The 12,646-nt window shown below is 42.3% G+C and overlaps 1 protein-coding gene across 1 annotated transcript in view; it reads right to left on the bottom strand.

The window, feature by feature from the left end:
* Positions 1-12,646, bottom strand: part of LOC121283992 (protocadherin Fat 3-like) — a 619,931-nt gene that overhangs the window by 365,968 nt on the left and 241,317 nt on the right. The window lies entirely within an intron of this gene.

The following is a 12,646-nucleotide window of genomic DNA, read 5'->3' as shown; positions in this document are numbered from 1 at the left end:
AAGGTGTAGGGAGGATATTTCAGAGCTTGGGGCTTAGGCAACTAAAGGCATGGCCACCAATAGTGGATCAATTAAAATTGGGGATGCACAAGAGGCCAGAATTAGAGGAGTGCAGATATTCTGGAGGGTGTGAGGCTGGGGAAGATTACAGAGATAAGGATGGAGGGATTTGAATACAAAAATGACAATTTTATAATCAAGAGATTAGTTGACTGGGAGCCAATGTAGAACAGTGTGCACAGGAGTGATGGGAGAACAGGGCTTGATGAGAGTTAAGACATGGGCAGCAGCTTTTCAAATTACCTCATATTTATGGAGGTAGAATATAGGAGACCAACCAGGAATGCATTGGTATAGTCAAGTCTGGAGAGAACAAAGTCATGAATGAGGGCTTCAGCAGCAGATGACCTGAGAGAGGGTGAAGGTGAAGGCAGGCGATGTTACTGTTTTGGAAATAGGTGGCCTTAATGATGGCATGAATATGAGGTCAGAAGCTCATCTTGGGATCAAACGTGACAAGGTTGCAAACAGTCTAGCTCAGACTGTTGCCAGTGAGGAGGCGGGTCGGGGGTGGGGGGGGGGGGGGGGGGGGGGGCGGGGGGCGGGGAGTAGATTTGGTAGCAGGGAAACAGAATTTGGAGTGGGGACCCAAAAAAATGGCTTTAATTTTTCCAATATAAATTGAAGGACATTTCTGCTAACCCAGTTCTAGATATCAGATAAGTAGTCTGAAAATTTAGCAACAGTGCAGAAATTGAGAGAGGTGGTGGTGAAGGAGAGCTGGGTGTCGACAGTTTACATCTGAAAACTAATGCTGTGCCTTCAGATTATGTCACTGAGGGGCAGTGTGTAGATGAGAAACTGAAGACAGATGCACATGCTGTTTTTATTACTCCAAGTTGAAAGTGCGCAGCCAAGCCACTGAATTGGTCAGATAAATGATATCACGAACCATATTACAATAGGACAAGTCATTTATTGTGTTGTCACAGTGAATGCCTAACTCAGCCATTTAGCTAATAAGAGTTGATGATGCAAAGGCCTTGAACTTGCTGTTGGTGATAACAACAGGAAGATGCTCAATATATTTGTATGACATCCAATATATTTTTCACAATTTTAGGGGAGCTATTTTGTTTTTAAGTAGAAAGATGTTATACAAATATGTAAAGCATTTGTCCACTAATATTACCAATAGTACTTCCTAAGTTAATCAGATAGGCTACAATGGCTTTAAAACACTTTGTAGCATCCTCAGATGAGGAAAGGTGCTATAGAAAAACAAGGCTTTCTTATTTTTTGGTAGCGTTTAGGAATATGGGTGCATGTAGCAAATAAGAACATAAGGAAATTATAGAAAGGAGCAAGAGTGAACCATATTATCCCTCGAGCCTGTTCCACTAGACTGTCAGGTTATATCGATCTTCAATCTCAATTCCAATTTCCTGCTTGAATCAATATACCTTTATTCCCACAGAGTAAAAAACACTATCTATTTCAGCCTTGAGTATACTTGATGACTTGAGAATCCATAGCACTCTAAGGTAGAGAATTCCAAAGATTCAGAACCCTGAGTGAATAAGTTTCTCGTCATCTGTCCTAAATGGCCGACCTCTTATTCTAAGATTAAGGCCCCAGTTTGGGACCCTGCAGCCAGTAGAAACAGCTTCACCACATCTCTCCTGTCAAGTTCTCTCAGAACCTTATATGCTTCAATGAGATCACCTGTTATTCTTCCAAACTGCACAGAGTATCAGTCCATTCTACCCAATCTCTCCTCACAGGTCAATCCTCTCATCCAGGAATTAATCTGGTGAACCTTTGTTGCACCACCTTTGGGTATGGTGACCTATACTTGGTACGCCAGGTCTAGTCTCAGCAAGACTTCCTTACTATTATATTCCAACTTCCTTGCAAAATAGCCAGCAAACTATTTGCCTTCCAAATTGCTTGTTGTACCTGTATGTTAACTTTGTGTTTCTTTTGCAAAGAAGTAGAATGCAGATAAAGCAGAGGGCTGAGCAATGACATAGATGTTCCACTAGTACTTACATATTAGCAGGTTTTCCATGAGTTAGAAGTTACAGAGGATGAGAGTGTGCATATGCTCTAAAACTATTTGGAAGGGTTTTCATAAGTTGTGTTCATAGACAGTAAAGTATATTTTTTCATTGATTTTGGAAAATAAGTAGTGCTTGCCTTAACCGACCATAGATAGATTGAATTATCTGTATCTGCATGTCACCCAGAGGAGTGCAGTTCTTGGCCTAGGATATCAAATGGACACACTGTCCCATTTCTTTAGGCACAGGCATTGATAGTGAGCAGCAAGGGATATAAAATGAGAGAAAACACTAAACTAGTTTTCATCTTCTGGCTGTAATAGTACTAAAAAGTTATTTTTAAATTCATAACTTTTATTAAAACCTTCATGAAAGTGTGAGGTAATGGTATAATCTCTCTAAAATTTATCATTTTTATATTTTACCCTGATTGTTCTGAGCTCTTGCTCAACCAAACTTCATAACCATTATAGGATGCATAATAGCATATAAATAAAATATATTTGAAGTGTCAAATTGTGTTTTCCCAAAGTTATCTTTGAAAAACGTTGAAAGGCTCATGTTAAACATTGTTTTCACCAAATGTTGCTTATTTTGATTGATAAGTTTGAATCTTGAAACCCTGTGGAACCTTAATTTGTGTCATCTGGGCTTTAGGACAAAGGATGAGCGTTGTATGGCTTTGGGAGATGGGGATGACCCACAGCTCCCAACAGACATATACTCAGCAACTTTTGATCAGTCCATGAATTATCCTTGTTCTATTGTATTTCAGCCTATGTTGAGGTGAGCCTCTGAAGATCTCATGACTGGGCTGAACCTTGTATGCAGGTTTAACGTTACAGATGGTAGCCCACGTTGTGTGTTATTAGGAGCACCAGTGAAGCATGTAAAATCATGCTTTGCTGGCGACTTGCAAACAGACATGAAAGCAACAGGGAGGCCGATAACAGGTCAGGAACCCATTTGTAATTGAAGTGGGTTTTGCATTGGCTGCTTCACTTGGCATTAGCATCCCGCTTCCGCTTCCCAGGTAAATCAGAGCAGTTGGGTGGAATGACGTGTCAAATCTGTCAAAGGAAGAATTTTTGGTGAAAGGGATTCTGGCAGGTGTCAGAATGGCTGACGATACAATGAGTCCCCTGGCTTCAGCTTTCATAGGAATGGAAAGGAAACCTTGGAAGCCTGCCTCCAAGGTCAGGGACTCTTTTACCTGGAGAATCTCCTGTGTGATCTGAGGAACTGTAAGAGGTGATGTTTGCCAAAGATTTGAGGAAGAGGCCAGCCTCTCTAACCAAGCAGGTGTGGATGTAAGTGGCCAAGGAAGTGAGCAGAAGGCATGTGGTCTCTTGAACCTAAAGGAAGTGGCGTAAAAAGCTCAAGGAAATCAGGAAGGCAAGAAAGATGGCATAACATTTTCAGGTGCCAAGCTTCATACTGATTTCCCAGCATTATCCTGCACAACACTGTTCATAGCTACACACCTTGCAGCTCCACTCATTTCTCTCTCTACAGCCACCTCCTCACATCCCCACCTGAACATTCAACACTCATATTCCCCTAATTTTTGTGCCATCTCACAACCATGACTCATAGTCATCCTCCACGAAAATCATCCTTCGTTCCTCTCCAGTCAATCCATTTCTAACATTCGTAGCTCTCTGCGTTCTCTCCTTGCAGGGAGGGAGTGAACAGAATTGCAGGTTGAGGCACAGAACTAGGCAGGGGCCTTCAGTGATAGCCACCCTGTCAGCCACTGGCAATGCATGCCCAGCTAGTCCACTGAGGAGGAGGACTTGTTCCAGGAGCTGCAGATGTCAGCAATGAGCAGCCATGAAAGCTGAACTTCCCAGGGCACTAGTGCTTACACATTTTGAGAAAGCAGATCTTCTGCCTGTTGATCCTATATTGGGACTCTCATCTCCTTTAAGCTGTATCTGTGCACCCAACACCTCTGTCCTGTGGAACTGCATGAGGAGAAGGCAGACAGTGCTGCTACTGCTGAAGTTGTCCTTACTCTTGTTTTTCATCAAGAGGTGCAAGGTAGAGCTGCAAAAACTGTTCCTATGCCACTATGAAGGCTGACAGCTGAGAAGTGCAGATCAATGTAAGTGAAGTCCAAGGCAGGTGAACTGACTTGCAAGTTGGAGATCACTTGTCAAGCAGTAAGGGTGCACACTCAGAAAATTTGCTGTGAGTAGCAACCTCTCACCTAGGCATGGCTGCGGCTGTTCAGTTTCACTGTTTGAAGGCTTCACAGTCTGTCAGTTTAATTGAAGTAGCACTCCCTGTTGTGCTTTTTCCTCATTCACCCTGGCAGGCTCTACACACTTGTGTTCTGGCTGTTAAAGCCAGAATGCTGGGTTAAATCCTGCGTTAATTGGGCATTTGAATGGCTTACTCGACAGCTACACGAGGATTCCAAGCTCGCCTGCAAACTCATCCAAGTTAATCCTGGAAGTGATCATGTCAGGTTACCTACCCAATGTCACGTTTCAGGTCTTTAATCTCCTGCCCACACCGGAACCCACTTTTCTCTTGGCAGTTCCAATTCTGCCCAATGTTCTGAATGTTCTGTTTATTTACTGAGGGTCTCTTCCATCAACATTGGCTCATTAAGGTGACAGGATTACAAGTCTATGAAGTATATAATTTGTAGTTAATTATCAAAAGGTAATTCAGCCAATATAAATTGAAATCAAATAAACTATATCGATCTTGAGAAGTAGGGTTTGGTAATATTAAAATAAATAGTTTGCAAATAGTTCTAATAATTAGTCGCCTTAACATTAGGAAGTTAAGAATATCTCAAAATCTTCTAACTACTTTGATATGATGTTTCTGATTGTTTAACTTCAGTCTTGCTGAATGAACTTTCTTTAGAAAATCTCTGTTCACCTTATTGGAATTCAATGCCTAGAGCACCCTGGAAAATGACTGGTATTTCAATACTGACTTTGGTCAGTACTATTTTCGCCTGGAAATAACCTTGCATGATTTCATGCAACCACCAAAATATTTTAATCAAGCTCCTCTAACAGAGGTAATAGGCCATTTATTCTACATTTGGTTAATGCTGCCATCAAATGAGCAAAGGGGATTGAAACCAATGCATTAATCATTGGTACTGTATCAAACAAATTGTTTTCTTAAAATGTATTTTTAATGGATTTTTATTTGTTTCATTAACAATTATTCCTCTGTGATGGTGAAAAAAAAAACACTCCTGAAAGCTTGATGAAAGAAGCTTGTCATTTGTGAAACCTTTCCTGTCAATAAAGCCTCCTTGCTTGGCTATATCTTCCCCCATTTGCCTCACCAAGACTGTCACAGTGGTAGTGTGGCAGTTATCACCAGATCACACCTTGGCCTGACCCCTTATGCCTCTGGCTCTGACTCTTTATCCTTCTTTCAGCAGCTCCCATTGTTCCACCTCTCTCATTCAAAATCATTGTTCTCTACCGACACGTCAAGTACGATAAAAATGTTCTCACTGTGATACCTTCACTGCTTTCCTCCCTTAGCCTCGGCACTGAATGACTTCTGATCCTCATGATTTAAATCTCCATCAACTCATCATGATCTCGCTCCTCTTAGTCACTGGCCTCATTTACACCCTTTATCTCTTCCTCTGTTTAAACTCCCCCACCCATACTCACAGCCATCCACCTGACCTAACCACCTCATGTGGTCTCGCTAGTCCCATTGTATCAGTTATAGTTAAGGTCAACTCTGATCACAACCTTGTATCACGCCCCATCCACATTTCCCTTCCACGCTCCAACTCTATCTCCTTCTCTATCCATCCCTGACAGGAAAAAAAAACTCTATGTCAATTCACTAGCAACTGCACTTATATAATCCTAACTATGTAACCTTTGGCCCTTTGTTCACACACTGCATTTCTGCAGCTACTAGTTGGCTGAATCACAAATGTCCGTTTGAATTCCTTGGCCCCAATAAAACTTATTCTCTCTCACCATGGCTGTCCCCCAGTATGGCCCTCATCCGCACTTAGTCATAGAGTCCTAGGGCAGAATTTTTAGCTCGGTGTGCGGGCGGGCGCACAACCGGTTCGAGTGTAACATAATATGTGATTACGCCGGGTGAGCGTTCCGGCATCATTCGCGCTCGCGTGGTATGTCGGTCAGTAGGTGCACAGTTAAGTCGGAAGCGCGCCTGCCGACAATTAAAAGGGCAATTAAGCCTTTTAAAGTTCCAATTGTCCCCGATAAACTCTTCAGCTCTGAGGCAGCTCTCTGCCTTCAGGGAGCTTTCATTCCGCACTCCCCTGCGCCCATGCTTACCCCAACACCGGCCCTCTTCCCATTCCCATGCCAGAAGTGCTGAACATTTCAGCGCACGTTTCACACTGGCTGGCCATTAATTGACCAGCCAGCATGAAATTGTGATCGGGGGCCAATCACGGTCAGCGGTCCATCGGGCCCGCCGATTGTGCGCACCTGCCAAACTAAAAATCCTGTCCATAGTCATAGAGTTTCACAGCATGGAAAGAGGTCCTTTGGCCCATCAGGTCCACACCGGTCATCACTCTGTCTACAGTGTGTACTCGAATCCCATTTACTAGCTCTTGGCCCGTAGCCTTGTAACACTTGTATAAAGTGTTCATCTAAATACTTCTTAAATATTGTGAGGGTTTCTGCCTCTACCACCCTTTCAGGCAGTGAGTTCTAGATAATCCTCACCCTCACGGTGAAAGTTTTTCTCATCAAACCCCCTCTAAACCTCCTGCCCTTTACCTTAAATCTATGCCCCCTGGTTATTGGCCTCTCCACTAAGGGGAAAAGTTTCTTCCTATCTACCCTATGTATGCCCCTTATACTTCCTTAAGTCTAAGGGACACAGACTTGAAAGAATTTGGCAGACTACTGGTTTAAGCCATCCACCACCAGATCTGGCTGGACCACATGAAAAACCATCGGTCCTGCTCTCATCTGCTAAAACTGCTCGCTATTCCAGGATCAACCTGGAATTCAAAGGTAATCCCCGGATTTTTTTCTTTACTGAAAATGCTCCTTTTTCTTGATATCTCCACCCTCACCTACCTACCTTCCACGTATCAAAACTTGTTTGAAAGCTAGCCCCTGCCTCAACCCTGAACTCACAAAGTTGTCTTGTTTCTCTAATTCCTATCACACCCTTTCCGAGCTCATCCTGTCAATCAGTCCCACAATGTTCCCTTGATTCTATTCCCGCTGAACTGTGGCCACTCATCTTCCCTTCCTGATTAACATGTTAGCCAATATTGTAAAAGGTTCTCTCACTTCAGTTGTTGTGCCTCTCTTCTTTAAATCTACCATCATCATCTCTCTCCTTAAACTATGAACCCTTGACCCCATCATCTTTGCAAACTATCCTCCCATCCCAACCTCCCTTTCCTCTCCAAAGTCCATGAATGGATTGTCACCTCCCAATTGTTGCCCACCTTTTCCGGAGCTCCATGTTTGAATCCCATCAATAAGGTTTCCCTGCCATAGTACCAAAACAGCTGTTGCCAAAGTCACAAATAACATTTCATGTGACTATGACAAGGGTAAACTTTCCCTGCTCATCGACAGTTGATCACGCCATCCTCCTCTAACATCCCTTCATTGTCATCCAGCTGGGTGGGACTGCTCTCATGTGGCTCCATTCTTATCTGTCCAATTGCATCCAGAGTATCACTTGCTTCTCTTCATGCCCCTGCAATGTTACCTATGGGATCCCCTAAAGATCTATCCTTGGCCCCCTCCGAATCCTCAACTACACCCTGCTCCTTGATGACATAATCTGGAAGCACTGCGTTAGTTTTCACATGTACATACAGTGATGACACCCAGCTCTACCTCACCACCGTATTTCTTGACTCCTCCACTTTTGATAAATAATCACATTACTTAGCCAACGTCCAGTACTGGATGAGCAGAAATTTCCTCCAATTAAATATTGAGAAGACTGAAGCCATTTTTTCTCGATCCCCACTTCAAACTCCATTCCGTAGCTACCAACTACATCCCTTTCCCGGGCAGCAATTTGGAATTAAACTAGTTTGTTCACAACCTTGGTGTCACATTAGACCCTGAGATGAGCTTCTGACCACATATTCTCACCATCACGAAGACCACCTATTTTCAACTCTGTAACATCACCTGACTTTGCCCCATCTCAGCTCATTTGCTGCTGAAACCCTCATTCATTGATTTGTTTCCTCTACACTTGATTATTACAACACACTGCTGGATGATCTCCATCATTCTATCCTCCATAAACTTGAAGTCATCCAAAACTCTGCTGCGCCCATGTCTTACTCGTACTAATTCCCGTTCCCTTATCATGCCTGTTCTCGCTGACCTACAGTCAAGCAATCTCTTGATTTTAAAATTCTCATCCTTGTTTTCAAATCCATCCATGGTCTTGTCCATCCCTACCTCTATAAACTCCTCCAGCCTCATACTCCTTCTAGATATCTGCATTCATCTAATTCTGGTCTCTTGAGTATTCCCAATTTTTTATTGATCCACCATTGGTGGATGTGCCTTCAGTTGCCTAGGGCCTAAGCTCTGGAACATCCTCCCTATACCTCTCCACATCACTTTCCTCCTTTAAAACACTCTTTAAAACCTACCTCTTTTGGATGTTTTATTGATTAAAGGTGCAATATTAATGCAAACTACTGTTAATGCTGTCAACTTTTTGAATTGCCCACCAACTTAGAAGTGCATCAAAACAACAACACCAAATGCTGGGGAGCATGGGTAACAGCCACCTCCAAACATGGACCATTTCTTTATCTGCTGCTGGATTTCTTTTTAGAAAGCATTAATGTAGTTTGGTCATGCTTGGCATAAAAAAGGAATTAAATTATTCTAGAAAAACACCCCTGTCTCTCAGAGAAATTTGTATTCCACACAAGCTGCTGAACAGTAGCTTTTCTAATTGAATGTAATCTTTTGATCATTAAGGATTTTTCCAGTAGTATTCTAGTTTTCCCATATTTGAATTCTTATCAAATATTTAGCAAAGGAAAACAAAGAAATGAGAAAAAAATCATACTCAGATAGCCAAGAAAATATTGTAATTCAAGTGCCCAGCCTCCAACACTGCAAACTCACACCAATTAAAATCTATTCTGTGCATTACAGATATGATCTTCAGTAACTAATTGAAGCAATGTGTTTAATCTCATTATCTTTGCCAGGATTCCTTCTTAAGCACCACAGTAAAAATACACGAAAACTGTGCTGATATACAGCGGCGAAGTACGATACAACAAAGAGAAACAAAGTATCTTCTTCTGTTAACAGCAAAGTGACTTCCCAAATCTAAAACTGCAATGCTTCTGAACTTATCAGTTTTTACAGTGGTCCCAGCTCCGTGATAAACCCAAACATGACTTGGAAATAAATACTGTTCAACAGCCTCCACAAGGAATTCAACTCCATCTGGAAATGTGAGATAAAAGCATCACAAAATAACTCAGTTGAACAAGCAGAAAAGAATGAAAATTAAATCGGGTGGTGAGCAAATGCAAGAGTGGAATTTTATAACATAATGGATTGTAACTTCCTCGGAGTGATAATCAGCATTGGATTGCCACTCCATGCCCACTTACTTACGCCAACTTTCTTCTGTGCCTGAGTCGCCCGACCTTCCAACTCAGGCTGGAAGAAATCTAGGCAGCACAGCTGTCTCCCAAGTCCAGCGGCAAAGTCCAGCATTACCAAATGATAATGCCAACAAACAATCAAATAGTTATTATAACTGTTAGAATAGATTTTTTTCAACTCTCACTGACACAGGCAGCTTGTTTTTTTTTAAATTTTTACGGGGCTGGGGATTTAAATAACCTCACAGCTTGACCATATCCACACTTCAAGAACATTTACCTATATTCTAAAAATTTGTGACTCCCACACTATGAGTTAAGGCCCTTGCTACAGCTCAGGACTGAATTCAAATGACCAATGCTGAAGTCAGGGAGTCATATGGGAGTCAGGCTTACCAGTCACCCCCCTGCCCTTTCCCTTACAAGTGAAAATGGGATCTGTTGGAAATGGGGCCAGGACATTTGGATCTGGGTCCCGACTGTCATTTTTAAAGGTCCTTGGAGTCTCCACAACTCAGCAAAAATCTGGGCCTTAGAATCAATGGTCCAGGTTTTGTGTAAACAACTATGAGGTTAATAGCACTCACCATTATTATATGGTAAGTTTTCATTGTGAAATTGAATTTTGTTGAATGAAACAAATGGCAATACAAAAAAACACAACACGACGGCCAATAAACTTCTTTAGCAGGGTGCATAAAACCATGTGGATGCTTCATATTTGTCTTTTTAATTAAATCTGTGAATTCAATGGGGCTAATTTCAACTTTCAGCAGTGGTGTAAAATGAGTTATATTATATCAGCATCTAATTATACACCAGGCTTGATTTTCGTTTCTATCACACTTAATAGAAAGGAAAATTTGGTTTGGTATATCGAATGTTGCAAAGACTGGTAGACTACAAAAGAGCCTCCTGGTCAAACAGGAAGGCTCTGCATCATGGCCAAAACTTTCCTGCCTAACTCCAATGCCATTAACATAAGACTTATTGAGAGCAGAAAGGTGGCATGGATGGTTTTCAAAATTACATCTCATTTGTAAATATTTCACAGAACATTGTGGTTTCATTTTATTCATATATGTATTATTGTTATTTGTTGAGACCAGCTTAGAGAACTAAATGTACGGGTACGTCTCATTGTTGGCACACATTGATGATTTTACGCGAGTTAGGGATATTTCTTTATTGTAGAAGAAATAATAGTGTTTTTTTTCTGTTCACTCTTTATTGAATGTTCATGTAAGAATGCAGTGTGGTACTCACCGCTATGTGAACATGGCTGAACTTGCAGACACAGCTGGCCCTCTCTTCTATGCATTGTAAAGGACATTGTCCGAGATTACTCACAGCAGGCATAACTGAAATATTGTAGGTGAACTCAAAGCCCTGTAAAGAATCTGCCAGCCAACACCCTCAGATGAACATACATTTCAAGAGTACCTTTAGGCCCCTCATTTTCTTACCTTGATTGACTGTTCCCACCATCCCTCCCTCCACCACACCCAGGACACCAGGCCCTTCTCATTTCACTCTTCCATTCTCCTCACCCCCTCCACCCACCCCCACCACTGACTCACTCTTGCCAATCCTGAGCCTCCAAGCAAGCTGTCATTCTCCCCACCTTGTGTGGTAGAGTGAAAAAAGGAAAACCGCTGACCTTACACACAACTGCACAAAGTGCATGCCGCCTTTAAAAAAAATGTGAACTGGGTGCCATGAGATTTTCATGAACTGCTGACTTTACCTTGAAGGTACGATGTAATTTTAAAAAGTTTTATACTCATTAGTAGTCATGGCATGCAAGTGTATTATAAGCCACAGACCAGTGTGAGGCTCAACACATCGCGAACATGCTGCTGAGTTTATCCTTGCATTTCAAGCCGCTATTGGGAAAATCAAGATTTTGCATTCCACCTAAGGAAGTGACCCCACACACATTTCCCACTCTTGCGGGCTCCATAAAACCCCTCCCAACACTCAAATCCTGCTCCACACCCCTAAACAGTATAAATTCCATCACTTTTCTACTTCTCTTCAGCTCCAAAGAAGGGTCAGACGGACTCAAAACATTGGGGAGAATCTTCCGGTCAGTGAGCAGGGGCGGGGCCCACTCACCAATGCGTAAAATGATGTGGGATGACATTGGGCGGAACTCCCGACGTCGTCCAGCATCATCTCCAGTTTCAGGTCAGTGGGGGTGCGCCGAATCAGCTGTGCGCCCATCGACCTGTCAAGGGCCTATTGAGGCCATTTAAAAAGTACTTAACATAATTAATGGACCTGCCCGTCCAACCTTAGAGTTGGTGGGCAGGCCGGGAGCCCTGGAAGGCTTAAGAAAAAGCATGAAACCTCATCCATGGGCGGGATGAGGTTTCATGAGCGTTTTTAAATATTTAATAAAGGTTTCAGTAAAAGTGATGGACATGTCCCAACTCATGTGACAGTGTCACATGAGGGGACATGTTAGGGAAATTTTGATATCGTTCCTTTAACATTTTTAACTTTGGAGACGATCTCCCTGAGGCAGCACTTTAATTGGTCCGCCCACGTAAAATTGGGGGCATCGACCAGAGGTGCGCCTGCCCGTGCCCACTCCTGCACGTTCCTCCTCAAACGGGGGAAAGTTTTTCCCATTAACTCTGTTTCTGTCTCCACAGATGCTGTCAGACCTGCTGAGTTTTTCCAGCATCTGCAGTATTTTGCTTTTATTCAAATCAGCCTACCCAGATGAATATGTAGTTCTTTTATTTTAGAGTAATTTAGAAGGAGGTTTATGATAAATGTCAGGTTCATATTACAGTTGAGAACCAAGCTAGATGCAAAGATAACTGAAGACAACTTATAAACAAAATGAGAGCAGCTAAGATGGTGTGTGATGCAATTAGGGGTAACATAAATGGGAAGCCAAAAATCTTTTATCAACGTAGATAGTAAAAGTGTAGTCAAAGGAAGCATGGAGTTAATTCAGGACAAA

Source organism: Carcharodon carcharias, chromosome 11 (genome assembly GCF_017639515.1).
Source record: "Carcharodon carcharias isolate sCarCar2 chromosome 11, sCarCar2.pri, whole genome shotgun sequence".
Classification (NCBI taxonomy): domain Eukaryota; kingdom Metazoa; phylum Chordata; class Chondrichthyes; order Lamniformes; family Lamnidae; genus Carcharodon; species Carcharodon carcharias.
Note: the sequence above shows the minus strand (reverse complement) of the source record. Positions and strands in the feature narration are given on the sequence as shown.